General features: G+C 37.1%; 1 protein-coding gene across 1 annotated transcript in view; it reads left to right on the plus strand.

Moving 5' to 3' along the window:
• Positions 1-816: 816 nt before the first annotated feature.
• LOC126376606 (transcription factor AP-2-epsilon) overlaps positions 817-12,153 on the plus strand; it is a 97,075-nt gene continuing 85,738 nt past the window's right edge. The window contains exon 1 of the mRNA XM_050024102.1: positions 817-925. The gene's annotated coding sequence lies outside the window, so the exon portion shown is untranslated. The remainder of the gene's footprint in view (positions 926-12,153) is intronic.

Genomic DNA, 12,153 nt, shown 5'->3' on the forward strand with positions numbered 1-12,153 from the left:
TAGCTCTTTTTACATAAGTTTAGCGCCTTTCTACTGCCGGGGTGCCCAGAGTGGGAACATTCCCGAAAACGGCACATCACAGGGGATATCGATTATCTATGATATCTATGTAGCTTAGGGCCCGAGTCGGGATTCGAACCTGTGAAAGATGTAAGTCAGGCGTTCTCAGAACTGAGCTATCACGGATTTTAACTAGGCATAAAATATAAAAGCTGCAGGATACAAGTTTTCAAAAACAAGGATGTCTTTAAAAAGTCTCTTTACACGGCTTAAATACTCGATCAAAAAGGTAAACAACCCTAACAACAGAGTAAAAAAATATCCATAGTCGAACCCGATTATAGGGGTTGAAAAATCCACCAAACTTTAACAATAGCTTCTACAAATATGATGATAGTCGAACAAAACAGTATAGTACTATAGCCGAGTAAATGCCACACGTAAAAAAAAACAATAGGTAGTATCTATGCGCGAGCGCATATCGAGCCTGAAACAGTCACTGCTCACTTAACCCCTCGCGCGACGCGTAAAAAATTACTATTACACCGCGCGTCCAAATGCCATCGCGCGGTAAAAAAACGTCAAAATATTACCGCGCGACAGAATCCCCACTGCGTTGCGGGCCAATGGCACGCCGCGCTGGGGGCTCACTACCGTTTTTTAGCCAATCGCAGCACCCGGGGCGGAGCCTCGAGCTACGAACGCCGTTTCGCCCCCAGCGAAAAACTTTTCGCCTCCAGTCGTTTTGAGATAAGCCTCCGGGATGGTCGAGTATTATTATATTTAGACGTGCGTTTGCCCGAGGCGTCGCCGAATCGATAGTGATGTTGTGGACCCTTGTGATACGACTGCTGTGTTTCTGTGATATGTTTGCCTTAGTATAGATTGTAGCGGCATGAACCTTTACATGCAGTGTCATCGTGAGGTATGGATGTCTTCCACGTGTATGTTAAAACCACCCCTCGATTATAGAACGGTATATTACTATTCTATAACAACAAGCCACCTACCTACCTTTCTATACTTGCTTAAGTATGCATATAGGTACCTACTTTACTATACAGCTCCGCTGATACAAGTGCCGATAAATCGATTTTATGTTAAGCAATACCGATTATTTATTGTGTTTAAGATAAGGTTAGGCTTGATAGCGGGTATAAAATTAATAATACGTTATAGCATTCGACTATTATTAGTGGTCGTTAAAAAAACTCAATGACACTTAGAATTTTTTTCAAATATTTGAATCCTATAAGAATTACAGTTACTTATTTTTATTTAAATGAAATAAATGTACGTAAAAGCTTTTATTTCTTTATGCCAGTGAATTAAGTAAATAAATATGTTTAATACAAATGTGCGCAATATAGTGTAAGTTGATCTTTATTTTAGAATTCGTTCGGATTTTAAAAAACAGCAAAGTGTGCTTAAATTGAAATACTTAACCAAATATTTATCATTTCGGACGGACACAAAACGGAAAGAAAAACAAAACACATCACGAAATAACTAAAAAAACGTTGCAGTTCCTTGGAACATTATTAATTATTATTAAGAAAACAGCATAATAAGTATAACATAATAGACAAGAAAATAAACAGCTTGGGTTTTAAAAATAAAATTTTTAACAAAAAAAAAACCGACTTCAAACGCAAAACTAAAAAGCAATAAATAAATTTACTTCGCACAAAGTAATTAGTACGTATTTTCAATTAGTTAATTAATTTATAATTCTGAAGCCGGTGCCAAGGAAATGCTACAACGAAGTACCGATTCATATATTTTTCAATACTGATTGTTTTGTAATTTTTTGTTTGACATTGTTTTGTAATTGCTTTGATATAGGTATTAAACAATATTGTGTGTACATAGTAATTTGATATTGTAGTAGGGTTGTTGTAGCATTTACTTGGCACCGACTTCAGAATTATAAATTAATTAACTAATTGAAAATACGTACTAATTACTTTGTGCGAAGTAAATTTATTTATTGCTTTTTAGTTTTGCGTTTGAAGTCGGTTTTTTTTTTGTTAAAAATTTTATTTTATTTTACGATTTTAAGTGATGGTTAGACCGAGCAAGGATGCAGACAGACAGATTTTCTGATTTATATTCATATATAATAATATAATATATTATTAGTAGTGATCACAATTATTTATTGATGAACATGTTTACACACACACACTCACACACGCGCTAACGCACACGAGCACACGCGCACGTACACACGCACACACACAGATACACGCACACACAGACACACGCACACACACACACATACACACATGTGGTTGTCAGTGGAAGCTGCTATCATACACACTCACGCATACATATAGATACAGTAGATTTCGCGTGGTTCGCTCGCTGCTAAAGCAGCTCGCGTGTCCTGTTTATTCGAAACTGTCCCTCTTCGTATGGCGGCCATCTTGTTTTTCCGCCATTTTGTTTTTTTTTCACCGGCGACAGAATTTGACCAAGATTTAAATGGGTGTCGTGGAAACAAACAAAATCCAGGTGCAATAGGTTTGCCAGACCGTAGGATGTCTCCCTGATTGGGAGCAGTTTTCAAAGATGACGTTCCGATCACACCCCTATACATCATTTTTACCCCCAAGACATTTTATGGAAAAACAAAATTTTGTATGGCGGCCATCTTGTTTTTTCGCCATTTTGTATTTTTTTTACCGGCCATTAAATTCTACCAAGATTTAAATAGGTTTCGTGAAAGAAAAATTGGTTCAGGTGTGATAGTTTCGCCAGGCCGTAGGGTGTCACCCTGATGCGGAGCAGTTTTCGAAAATCGGGAAGTATTTCCATACTTAACATGACGATCCGATCACAACCCCGATATATATTTTATATCCCGAGACATTTTCTGAAAAAACAAAATTGTGTATGGCGGCCATCTTGTTTTTCCGCCATTTTGTTTTTTTTTTTACGCGCTATGGAATTTGACCAAGATTTAAATAAGTGCTCTGAAAGAAATATTGGTTCACGTGCGATAGTTTTGCCAGGCCGTAGAGTATCTCTCTGATGCGGAGCAGTTTTTGGTGACCAGAAAGTATTTCCGTACTCTACATGACGTTTTGAGTAAGCGCCCCATACATTATTTTTACCCAAACGGGCTTCTTCCAAAATCGACAAAATTTTGTATGGCGGCCATCTTTTTTTTCCGCCATTTTGTTTTTTTGCACCGGCGATTGGATTTGATCAAGATTTAAATACGTTTCGTGAAAGAAAAATTGCTCCAGGTTGTATAGTTTTGCCAGGCCATAGGGTATCTCCCTGATGCTGACCAGTTTTCGAAGGTCGGGAAGTTTTCCCGAAGCCTAAAGATCGATCCGATCAATATGACTTTACAAACGCACTAGTCGCTCCTACGATTTTTGAAAATTCCCCTCGATTTCTCTGGTCTTCCATCATCAGATCCTGACTTCCTTGACATGGGACCCCCTTGGGTATATCTCCTTTCAAACAAAAAAAGAATTATCAAAATCGGTTCATATACGACGAAGATATGCCCGAACAAACATAAAAAAAAAAAAAAAAAAAAAAAAAAAAAAATATACGGTCGAATTGAGAACCTCCTCCTTTTTTGAAGTCGGTAAAAAATGTTATCATAAACAACACACATATTAAACTTAGTCATTTAAAAAAGATAAAGAAGTATTAACTGCTAGAAATAGCACAAAGAAATAATAATTACGCTGATCGTTCTAATAAAAAGAAATAATAATACAAACAGCAAGACATAGTACCTAAGAATGTTAAAAGCCCCTTGTTTGAGTTGAGAGACATTTCTATTTCTGTTTCTTCATAAACAAGTGACAATAATAATTATGTGTCACCTCGTAATGTCCGTAGGCACGCAAAGGGTTAACTTTATTATTTTAAAAATATGCTTAATGTCTTCTTATTTTATTCAAAAATAGAATCGACGCTAGTATGTCGAAGGATACTCCGCCATAAAAAAAAGCCTTTTTATATAAGCTAGTAATTATATATTTTTTTTTTGTTTATTAATTAACCTGTTGGACATTGTATCCTCAATAAATAAATAAATTTAAAAAATACAATTATTTCTGAGATAAAATTGATTAATTTTTATTCAACTCTAAAAAGTTAACCCCCCTAAAAAAAAAAATTAAGTTAGTTAAATTGCCTTATTACAAAACGTCACATAACATAAGTTCACGACTGTGTCCCAACGGGAGTACTCAGAGATACATCCATTGCAAGATGATTTAAGTATCCACACCTCACCGATCTTTCTGTGGGCTTAAAATGGGCACATCAAAGCAATTCATCTAAGAAAGCAATATTGCTATTCGACATTTGTTTGCGTAGAGCGGATGAAGGATAATAGAATTGCAAAAGCAGGCAGAGGAAGACCTAGAAGGACTTACATTGACCAAATAGGAGATGTCCTTAGAAAAGGTTTAATACGATCTACTCTGAACCGGCGTGTATGAAGCGATTGATGATCGTGGAGGAAGCAAGACAAATGCGTCAGGGTCGAAGCAAATGGAATTCTATAGTCTCTGCTTACCCCGGTGGGAAATAGGCGTGAGTTTAATTATGTGTATATATGTGTACATTTGTTTGCATTGCGCGCTTACTTTTATTTGCGCAAATGTCAAATTGCAATATTGCTTTCTTAGATGAATTAATTCGATGTGGCCATTTTAACCCCCCAGTTAGACAAAACAACAATAATTTACGCCACAAAAGAAGTCGACGGAATCAAATGAAACTAATTGACAAGTCATAATAATAGGCTGGTTTCCAAGCAGTCAAATCAGTTACTTTTTACTAAAAGTCAAAACACGCAATTGCTACGGAATTTGTATGAAAAAGCACACTGTGACGTCATAGACAAACGTGACAAAATTTCGCACTTATTACTCACATTTTTCTTTATTAAGGCCGGTCACATACATTCGGAATTCCGTTTCGGAATTTCGATTCGAAATACTGTTTCGGGATTCCGTTAATATATCACACACATACGTTTATTTCCGTTCAGAATAACAAGGCTCAGTTGAGCGACGCTAGAACTTGAGTTCAGACATTTGGCATTATGGACGACGATTTTCTTATCGCGATAGCACTGTTGCTATACCTATCAAGGAAAAAAAATACGTCGCCGTTACTGGGCCATGCATGGGCCATCATACGGAATTCCCAATCAGATTAAATTTCGAACGGAAAAAAACTGTAAGTATGTGGTTGATTCATAGATGTTGTATGGATTTAATGCGTTCGATATTACGAATCGATATTTCGAATCGAAATTCCGAAACGGAATTCCGAATGTATGTGACCGGCCTAAAAGTCATAAATAAGTTAAATAGAAAAAAGGAAACTTTTTTGTCAGCCTTATTACCTACTTACTGTCTTTATTTAGTAATCAGAATTCTATAATTTATTTTTGTTATAGGAAGAAACTACCCAATTCTATATAAGTATCTACTGAAGCCAAAATTCTAAAAACCTTCAGTTAGTGACCAAGAATATCTTTCGAATGTCAAGAAACAAAAAGAAACATGGAGGCTAATTCATATTTCAAATATAGAACACGTCCAAATAGCCGGAAAAAAAAGTTTGTAAAGCAAAAAGTCCGCGCTGAAGCAAAATTACTCTGTGGTCCCTACAGAATCTGCGACAGGAGCGGTTAAACCACACCCACACCACCTTCTTCTCCTGACACCAGGGTAGATGAAGTTGATAATTCACCTCACAACCCACACGATATAAGAAGAAGAGTCTATCTTTTTTTTAGTAACACTCCCAACATCGGACCTCCTAACGACCGCCGTGGTCCAGTGGTTGAGCGTTGGGCTCACGATCCGGAGGTCCTCGGTTCGATTCCCGGTGGGGACATATTACAAAAATTACTTTATGGTCCCTAGTTTGGTTAAGACGTTACAGGCTGATCACCTGATTGTCTGAAAGAAAGATGATCCGTACTTTGGAAGGCACGTTAAGCCGTTGGTCCCGGTTACTACTTACTGATGTACGTATGTAGTGGTTACATGAGCAATGTCAGGGGCCTTTGGCAGCTCAATAGTAACCTTGACACCAGGGTTGCTGAGGCTGGTATTCCACCTCACAACCCAGACTCTAAGAAGAAGTCCCTCATTGCTTCAATGTGACCTTTATAACCCTTCAGGATATAAAGACTATGCGACTAACACAAGACAGACGGGCGACATTAACATCCTGAATTTGTTCGCGGTATATCTACGCCTTCCTCTTTCGATTCTAACTTTTACATCATATTCTTTTAGCCTTTTTTTTCTTGGAATATATCATACTGAATAAATACACAGTAAGCGCAACAAAGACACAATATGAACTACACAGAAATCCCAAGTGTAGAACGAAAAGCGATGTCTCTGTGTAATAATTACACAGACAAAGGAACTTTTAATAACATCTTTTGAGCATCCCAAACGTTAATTATAACTTACATTTTTTTAAATGTAGCGTCGGGATTTCTCTGACAAAGTAGGTACTTAACTATATTTTTATTTTTTATATCTAGTTTTTTCTTTTTTTCTTCTACATACTACAAGAGTTTTGTCGCAAAGATGTCGTTTTAAAAACTTTAACAAGATGGTTGTCGATAAAAAGTAAGTGAAGCTAAATGGACAATTTGTTAAGAATGTAAACTATTTAAATTGGGTTCTGGGCATTGTTATAGCTAGTTTATTACATTATAAGTTTGAATTTAAAATAATAATATTTATAAGCTCTGCGATCTGGAGGTTCGTGTTCGATTCCCGATGGGGACACTGTGGAAAATCACTTTGTGACAGTAATTCTTTGTTTGGCTAGGACATCGCAGGCTGAATCAATTGGGTCGTGTACTAGGCTCAAGATAAATTATGCAATTCTGATTACTAAATAAAGACTGATCTAAAACTAACGAAATCATTTTCTTTTTTCTATTTAACTTATTTGTGAATTTTAATCAAGTAAAACGTAATAATAAGTCCGACATTTTATCATGTTTTTCTATGACGTCACATTGTGCTCATCATCATCATCAGCCCATTAACGTCCCCACTGCTGGGGCACGGGCCTTCCCTATGGATGGATAGGGAGATCGGGCCTTAAACCATCACGCGGGCCCAGTGCGGATTGATGGTTATTAACGACTGCTAATGCAGCCGGGACCAACGGCTTAACGTGCCTTCCGAAGCACGGAGGAGCTCGAGATGAAAACTTTTTTTTTGCGGTCACCCATCCTATGACCGGCCTTTGCGAAAGTTGCTTAAATTCAACAATCGCAGACCGAGCGCGTTTACCGCTGCGCCACCGAGCTCCTCAACATTGTGCTATTTCCTACAAATTCCATAGTAATTTCGTGTTTTGACGTTTAGTAAAAAGTAACTGAATTGACTAGTTGGAAACTAGCCTGTTGATAAGGCACGTTAAGCCGTTGGTCCCGGCATACTAGTCCAAATGCCTCCACCAGCCCGCAGTGGAACAGCGTGTTGGATTCTCCATACTTCGCCCGGTTGATTGAGGAGAGTCCTTTGCGCAGCAGTGGGACGCACATAGGGTATTTATGTTATGAAATATAAGCTCACGAGTATATTTCCAATTCTTCTACCGTGTGGGTTGTTAGGTGGATTACCAACCCCATCAACCCTAGTGTCAGGGTTACTATTGAACCGCCAAAGGCCCCTGAAATGGCTCATGTAACGACTACTAACTTGCATCAGTAAGTATTTCCAATTGGGGTAGACAGAGAACCCTCTGTCGGTCCAGAAAGATAAACAGCTGGAAGCAGTCTATATATTTTTTTTATTTTTATTCTAGCGGCATATTTCATGTGCATGCATAATTAATTAACGCCAGTAAAGTTTTACATGTGAAATTAACAGCAAAACCACTGTCATGATTATAGTTAATGTGGTTATGACATTAATTCTGTCGTGTAAACCCGGCTTAATACTTCTTTAGTGCCTATAAGAGTGATATTTTAATAAATAACAAGGTTTTAGTTAAGAAAACTTTAAAAAAATAAGGGTTTTTTATGCGTAGGTAGGTACCTACTTTATAATATTAAGTGGGTTGTGAGGTGGAATACCAACCTCATCAACCCTGATGTCAGGGATTACTATTGAGCCAATAAAGGCCCCTGACATGATTCACGTAACTACTAAGTACTTGTATCAGTAAGTAATAACCGGGAACAACGGCTTAACGTGCCCTTCAAAGCACAGAATTATTTTATTTTTCGGATAATCAGGTGACTTCAGCCTGCAAAGTCCTGTACAAACCCGGGACACTCTCACAAAGTTTTTTTTTTAATGGAACTGTCTCTACCGGGAATCGAACTCCGGATTATGTGCCCTTCGCTCAACCACTGGACGTTAGTAAGTAGGTACTTAGCTCCGCGAGTCTAACAACACTAATTACACCACTAATAACCATTTTTTTTTAAGTTATCCTTTACAATAACTCATTAAAGATGTTGACAAACGCGCACGGTGCGCTGGCGCAGGGAAGCGCGCGCATAATGGACCTGTCAAAACGTTTAAATGATGCGCGCGGGCCTGCGCGCGGCTTGTGCGCACAACTACCTTACCGGTGGAGAAATTGACATTTGGAAATTAAGCTTTTTTTGTTTTAAAGTACCTAATAGTTACGGCTTCAGGGCGTGAAGTGAATAGAAATAAAAGTACAATATAACCCAAAGGTCTATATTATTACAGAAACACAAGAAAAAAATCACAGATAGTAGGTACAAAAGAAGTACAACTTTATTGCTAAACAGCAATTTCTACCAGACAACTTATAAGTAGAAGACTTTCCGAGCTAAGTTCCTCAAAAACAATATAAATGGCGCTGTATATAGTGTGTATAGTTTTTTCTTCGTTTAACCTTCTAATTTCATGGATAAGAGACATGCAACTTTTATGTTTGTTTATGGGTACAAATGATGACCATTTTTATTACACCCAGGCACAACTACATCTTCCACCCATTATTATTCTGATCAAAATAAAGAGAAGCAATATAGGTAGCAAAAAATAATAAATAATAAAATATACTTTATTTCGGACAAATTTACATCCATATCTACTTACCTAAAATACAAGAAAGAAAATAATACATTGAAAATGAAACAAATTTTGCGACGGAAAATTCCACTTGATATTAACTCAGAATCATTATTCGTTACGACGCCTCTAACAGCCAGTGTAGTAGTATCTTTGACCCGTCATCTGGTCTATTTCTAAGTAGTCGTAGTGCTTATCGAAAACCTTTATGTCATATGGATAGATAATTTTGAGTTCAAGTGTTTTAAAGAGAATGCCTAGGTACTTATATTACTCGTGTAACTTAAAACAAATCAAAAATCATTTATATCTTTTTCGGCTCAATTCTTTCTGCATGCGTGCACGCAACGGATTTGCCAATAACAAAAAAAGACCGCGTTCGAAATTTGAAGCATTTAAATTGCACGTTATTGCTACTGTGCACGCGGCGGGAAGGAATCCAAATTCCTGGCAGGTTGTAATTATTATCCCGATGTTGCCACAAACAAAAATAAGCTAATCTAACCTCCCTAATTCGTGGGAGTCGTGATACCAAGTCCCTAAGCGTGAGAAAGGTTTCAAATCCAAATCATAGGCGTGTAATTTTCAAATTTCCTCACGTGTAGAAATGCCGAATCACTGGCCGAAAACAGACAGTTTAAGTTCGCTTCAAAAAAAGAAGTGAATTATTGTTTTAAATAATGGCATTAAAAAGTGCCGATTCTTAAATTAAAACGAGATAATTCGAGCGGCAACGGTTGCTGGCCCCCGCTGAGAGGTCGCGCTTTGAAAAAAGAACCTGTCACTACGCGGGGAAAATGAGAAATGTGGCCAGCGTAAAAAATAAAAACAAAACTATTCATTCATAAACCGGCCGGTCTAAGAAATTAGTTTATTTTAATTATTTTAATTACCTCGGTCCGTATTGTTGTATTAATTATTCTTCGGTCGGAGATGGACAATATATTTTATTGTCTTTCAGTGCTTTAGTGATTTATACATCTAGTTAGTAAGTTATTCGAATTTTAATTTAGAAGAGTTTTAATGGGTTGCGGTTGAATGGATTCTAATTAGGGGAAAACAGGCTGGTAACACTGAATGAATAATGTCAGGTTCATTCCGGTTATGATTTAGAAAAAGTAGAGCTCTTTTATAATAACAACACAATGGTTTGTTTACTATTATAAATTGCTATTGTTAAAAAATGGACTATGAGATATGACCGACAAGTACTTAATAGCGCTTGTTAGCATATGCTGATCAATGGGATATGAATAAAAAAAAATAGTTCTCAAGAACTCGTGAGATGGCGCTTAACCAACTACGTTATTGGGCCATCGCCAAGATGCCAAGGATAGAAAAAAAAGCTTTCTTTAAAAAATAATTGGTTTTCTTAATTTTTGCGCAAATCCACGAGAAAAAGACTTCTCTTCGTATTCTCACTCTCTCCAGTTCCCAACATTCTGATGAGATTCTGTTTTCTTTCTTCGTTATTTGTTTATTAAGTTTATTTTCAAAACATAATCATGAAAGTAAAATGATCCGTGCTTCGGAAGGCACATTAAGCTGTTGGTCCCGGTTACTACTTACTGATGTAAGTAAGTAGTCGTTACATGAGCCATGTCAGGGGCCTTTGGCGGCTCAATAGTAACCCTGACACCAGGTTTGATGGGGTTGGTAATCCACCTCACAACCCACACTTGAGTTTGATTTGCCTGTCATCTAGCAACTGTCAAAATAACCCATATTGGTATATCTCATTACGCTGTACATGAACTTATTCAATCTTTTTTCGTGTTGTTGTACGCACCATGCTAGAACGCAAATTAGACCAAAGCTAACACCGCGGTATTTTAACTCTACGATTCCACGAGAAAAAGAAACACACGTTTGAAATAGGAACATTTATAACGGTCAATATTCAGCCAGCAATAAATATTACGCGCCGCCATTACAATAAACCGATTCTAATAAAACAGAACTGCGCTCAAACAATACAAGTTACGACTATTGTCCGTCTATAAACGCTAAAAACAATAAAATAAAGAAACCAAACGCACCGTAGTTCACCTTGCGACATTACTCAATACTTCATTAACTGCTGTTCACAATTCATTGCTAATAAATCAAAATTTAAAAAAGAACGACGCACTCATTTGGTCCCGTGCCGCGCACTACTTTAAAAAATAAAAATAACCTGCCAGTATCCTTCTTATAGCCTATTAAAAATTATATCAGCAATGCTTATTGAAAATCGAATATCGAAATAGCCAATTATGCTTGTTGTTTCGAACGTGCTCGATTATAGATTATGAGCGAGTGGGCGGGGCTCTAGTGACATGTCATTTATGTGTTTTTTAGAACTCGGAATTCAAATCCAAACTTCGAACGTTTTTTTATCTTTTTCGTTCATAAATATTTAAGGTATTTTTAATCAACATTAGTTAATTTAAGAATACATAAACTGACGCCCTTAATTCCTGACCACAAGTAATCGTTGCAGCAAATTTAATACAAACTTCGAAGAAGATAATGATGAACTATATGGTGACAAGCGACAAGGCATTATAATAATATGGTTCAGTATGTTAGAAAGGACACAATCCCTCTGTCGGTTTTTACGACTTGTCGGTAAGACAAGCAGCTGCACTCGTTCTCTGTAATCATTTTTATCTTTGTACAATAATTAATAGTTATTTGTATTATAGTATCATGTCCTATCCTAACCCATACAAAATTGTCTTTCCTACCAACCCCGCCAAATGCGTAAGTGCGAGTGAAACAGACAGTCCACTCGATGCACCATAATCGTTAGACTAGAGTAAAACCCAAAGGGGGTGAGGTTGGCGCCCGATACGAATTGGTGCGGGGAGTTATCGTTATACATACATGAACTCTGACACTTCTCTTGCTTCCTCCACATTCATCAATCGTTTCATACAGGCACTCCGGTTCAGAGTACATCGTACTGAACCTTTTCTAAAGACATCTCCAATTTGGTCAATAACATTCAAGTTACCGTTCTATATTATTGTTACTGTTTATTCTATGGTATTGTTTGTATGTGTTTGTATTGTATACATGTGTTTGTTCG

The sequence above is a fragment of the Pectinophora gossypiella genome, chromosome 21 (assembly GCF_024362695.1).
Source record: "Pectinophora gossypiella chromosome 21, ilPecGoss1.1, whole genome shotgun sequence".
In the NCBI taxonomy this organism is placed as follows: domain Eukaryota; kingdom Metazoa; phylum Arthropoda; class Insecta; order Lepidoptera; family Gelechiidae; genus Pectinophora; species Pectinophora gossypiella.